This window comes from Triticum aestivum, chromosome 7D, assembly GCF_018294505.1.
Source record: "Triticum aestivum cultivar Chinese Spring chromosome 7D, IWGSC CS RefSeq v2.1, whole genome shotgun sequence".
Classification (NCBI taxonomy): Eukaryota; Viridiplantae; Streptophyta; class Magnoliopsida; order Poales; family Poaceae; genus Triticum; species Triticum aestivum.
Window position 1 is genome coordinate 452,511,255 of NC_057814.1, and position 4,805 is coordinate 452,516,059.

Consider the following 4,805-nt stretch of genomic DNA (forward strand, 5'->3'; position numbering starts at 1 on the left):
ATAAAATTGCAGCAAGGTATTTTTGGTTTTAGTAATATGATAAAAGTAGACCCTCAGGCCATAGTTTTCACTAGAGGCTTCTCTCTTGAAACATAACATACAGTGGGTAAATAAATTACTGTTGGGCAATTGATAGAAAAGCGCATAGTTATGATATTATTCATGGCAATGATCATGTATATTGGCATCGCGTCCGTGACAAATAGAACAAAACGATTCTTCATCTACTACTATTACTCTACCAATCGACCACTATCGAGCATGCATCTATGGTATTAAGTTCATGACAAACAGAGTAACGCTTTAAGCAAGATGACGTAATATAGACAGAATGAACTCAAGCAATATAATAAACCCCATTGTTTTACCCTTAATGGTAATAATACAAATTGCATGCCTCGCTACCCCTACTGTGACTGGGTGAGGACACCGCAAGATTGAACCCAATAGAAAGCATGTCTCCAACTGAAGATAAGTCAATCTAGTTGGACAAACCAAACGGATAGATCAGAGAGAAATACAAAGCTATAACAATATGCATAATAAAGTACAACAAAGGCTCAATTACTTTTAGTGAATAATTTGATCATAAACCCACAATTCTTTGGATCCCAGCAAACACAAAACAACATTACATCGAATAGAACTCCATGGAGATCATGGAGAACATTGTATTGAAGATCAAAGAGAGAGAAGTAGTCATCTAGCTACTAGCTATGGACTTGTAGGTATGTGGTAAACTACTCACACGTCATTTGAGGGCAGCAAGGTTGATGTAGAAGCCCTCCTGATAGATTCCCCTCCGGCAGAGTATCGGAAAAGGCCTCTAGATGGGATCACGGAAGAACAGAAGCTTGCGGCGGCGGAAAAAGTGTTTCGGGTGGCTCAATGTTGATTTCAGGATTAATGGGAATTTATGGAGTTGGAATTAGGACAAACAGAGCTTTATGGGCCCCATAAGCTCAGGGGCGCACCCCTTGGGGACACGCCTGGTGAGCTTATGGCGCTCTCGTACTCCCTTGGTCTCCTTCCTAGGCTCCTAGGGTCCCTTCTAGTCCATAAAAATCATCGTAAAGTTTTAACATGTTTAGACTTTGTTTGGTATTGATTTCTTGAAAAACCAAAAACATGCATAAAATAGGAAATGGCACTCGGCAGGGAGTTAATAGGTTACTTCCCAAAAATGATACTCCCTCCATTCCTAAATACAGGGTGTATAGTTTTTGGCACGGAAATTAAAGAACGCACGTGGAGGGAAAATTTCACAAGTTTTGGGCGAGATTACACCTGACTAATTGACATGAGAAAATAGAGGACCTTTCCTGATATAAGAAAATGTAATCGAATCCCTAAAAAAAATTATCCAAACAAGTGGTGCAACATAATATACCTTATATTTCGGATTTTTTCTAAGAAATCTATACACCTTATATCAAGGAATGGAGGGAGTATAAAATTGCATATAAAGCATCTAAAATTGATAATATAATAGCAGGAAACAATAAAAAATTATAGATACGTTGGAGACGTATCATTGTTCCATGTAGATTTCCTCTTCCAACTATCCATTTAGGAAAGCGGTCTTAACATCCATTTGATGAACAAGACGACCGTGTGAGGTGGCCAGTGAAAGTAGTACTCGAATAGTGGTCAGTCGAGCCACATGTGAGTAAGTATCAAAGAAATCTTCACCTTCCTTTTGAGTATAACCCTTGGCCATGAGTCATGCCTTGTACTTCTCGATAGTACCATCAGGTCTAAGCTTCTTCTTGAACACCCATTTGCATCCTATAGGTTTACACAACTACAAAAAACAGACACATCCATGACATTTTGGGCCGAATGAATTTTTTCTGTCATGCTTATGACACTTCTATGACGATAATTGTGACAAAAGCACGTATCTTCGTAGATGTGGTGGGCTCCTACTTCTACTAGTAAATTGCACGTGCTTTGCACGTAGGCACTAACAAAGTTGAGAAACATGTAAAACAAAATGATGAATTTTGAAGTTGAAGTCAAGCAGATGTAAATTTTGTTAGAGTATAATGTTTTCTATTAGTTAACTCTGTTTTGATCATTTCTAAACAAATAAAATGTCCTCTCATAATATGGGCTAATCTCTGCTTGGATTAAGACTCCGTTGAGACGATAGAAGAACATGCCAACAGGGGAAAAAATAATAGCAAAAAATTCTGATAAGTTGATCATCAAATTGGAGGAAAAAAATACTCGTGAATCTTTGAGAAGTAAATTTGTGAAATTTCTTCAGCAACAATACTTGTACACAGTTCTCCCTGTAAGTTTCGCTTGTGGGCTTGTGGCTTATCAGACAAAACAAACGGAACAGGGGACAGAACCACCCAACCACACTGGAGAGCCACCCAATAACTTGATGAACAAACTATACCTCTGAAACAAAAAATAAATTTTCTACATTTTCACCAGTGACCATACTCTCTAATTTCTCTACAAAATATTCTAATACCATTTTCTGGATGGTTCTAGATGATATCTTTTGTCAAGTGCATCAAAAGCCTGCTCAAGAAGCAACCTGTAGAACAAGCCCAGTAATAATAGAAGAACAGAGTACCGGTTGTCCCGCTAATCCAGCTTTTGCCTCAAAACAGGCACATCTTCAAGTCGGTACTCTGTTCTTCTATTATTACTCATTGCTGAACCAAGTCTCCTATTTTGTGACTTGCATTCAGACTGTTCAAATTCAACTGGGAAACATGACAACATGGAAAAAATAATAGCAGGAAAGGAATATATGCGAAAAGTTGATCATACACCCATAAATCTTCGGGTAGTGAATGGTGCAATTTGTTGACCAACAATATTGAACAATTATCCCTAGAATTTTTTTAGCTTGTCCAACAGAAATAATACAAAATATATTAACAAAAAATACCAATTGTTTTTTCTTTGTGATTTGTGAGTTGGTGTCGTCGTTACTGATTGTACGGTTTTGGTTCACTACAGACTTCATAACATTATTATCACTTGTATCATGATTTTTAAATTTCGCCTCTCTACTCCATTTGTACTGACAGTTTCTTCACAGATACATCTTGCTGTTCCGAGTATATAAGCAAGTATCTTTCCCTATTATGATAATGCTTCTTATCAAAACAACTCATTGGTCCAACAGCTGTACTTTTGACTGAGGAAGTATTCTGCCCTGTATATTCAGCCGATGGATTTATTGTTGAAGCAACTGAATGGGCCATAGACTGGAGAAAGTTTAGGCAACCTGCAAACATTTGTTTTACTAAGTTATAATGGTTCGCATTACATAATCTTAGGAAAGCAATATACAGTATATGTTTATTAGAGGCCAACTCCATACCCTGTTTATCTCCTGATAATCGTTGGGAAACAGCTGCGCATGTAATATATAGAAATGGATTTCGTGCTTGTACCTCAATGGACCTTGGTAATTGATTTATTGAGTTTTCCTTGCATTCCTTCGTATTTTATAAATGACCGATCATGCAAAAAATTAAATCGAGAGGCTGTAGCATAGAGTGTATCATAAAAAAAACAATATGAGATTTTCAGAATTATATTGCAGCATAAGATAGAGAGAAAAATGAAAAGCTTTCTAGACAAACACAAACACTTGGTGGTCTGAATTTAGCATTACACGGCACAATTAGAATTCCCTTTGATCGGAAAGCACAGATCATCAAAATAGAAAATGAAAAGCTTTGTGCACATAAACACAAACACTTGTTGTTCAGAAATCAAGATTGTTAGGTAAGTATTATTTGTCTTATGTTAAATCAGAAGGCGCAGATCAACACAAGTATTGGCTTTACTATGAGAATGACTCCACGTTACCTGTTTTCCAACTTAGTAAAGCCGAAGGCATATTATGTGATCCAACTCTCAACAACGCTCATGCCCATGGGTTGGTACAGTGGGCGAGAATGACACCCAGCGCACCAAGTTTGTTTTCCACACGCTGAGGATGGCTCAAATTTGACAGAAGCGTCGCACGATCTGGGAGTGGCGAGAGACACGGAGAGGGCGGGGACTGTGGCGAGGGACAGCAAGAATGAGGCTGGATAGGGAGAGCACGAATGGAAGGGCGAGCATTCGATCTCCAGAGCGGCCTGAATGGGAGTGATGAGATCGATTTGAGAAATACAGGGATGCATTGCGGTGGTCTGAGGCTCTGAGCCATCGCGGCATCGCGCGGCGCAGGAGAAGAGTCGGCAAGGTTTCTAGGTTGTTCTCGGTGGGGACCCCAATGAGCGCGCGCGTCAACGTTTCAGCCATACACGTGGAAGGATCTTGTACACCGCAAGGCTTGATCTGACGGCCAGCTACTCTTGGATTTGCCAGCCCTCAGCCGTCGGATGGAACAGATCCAACGGATAACAACAAAAGTTATTCCCACACTATATAGGAGTATAGATGACAAAAAATGGGCTTTTCGTCCTAGGGGGCCGGGGACGCACCTGCATGACATTCTTTGGGCCGTCCATGACGGAAAAAATCGTGGTAATGAGAGGGCCAGGAAAATATCGGGGAGTTCCCGGTTACGGTGGGTGGTCGGGGCCGAGCGATGCATGGAGGTTTGCGCGTTTCTCTTGTAGACGTACGCGCGTGCGTGCGAGGAGTTGGGGTCTAACTAAACCCGAGCGATTGCACTAGCTACGTTACTGAACCCCGATCGATCCGTTGGCTGTTAACTGAACCCGAGTGATTCCTTCGCTACTGCTGCTAACTGGAGCCGATCGAAGCTGCCTCTTGATGAACAGTCCACAGTGGGGTTGGATGAATAGTTCTTGGTG

At 40.4% G+C, this 4,805-nt stretch overlaps 1 long non-coding RNA gene across 1 annotated transcript; it reads right to left on the bottom strand.

The window, feature by feature from the left end:
• Positions 1-2,819: 2,819 nt before the first annotated feature.
• LOC123164026 (uncharacterized) lies at positions 2,820-4,198 on the bottom strand. Its single transcript, XR_006482135.1, has 3 exons — positions 3,847-4,198; positions 3,353-3,518; positions 2,820-3,256 (listed from the first exon to the last, which is right to left on the bottom strand). It is a non-coding gene; the product is annotated as an uncharacterized lncRNA (long non-coding RNA).
• Between the last annotated feature and the right edge of the window lie 607 nt (positions 4,199-4,805).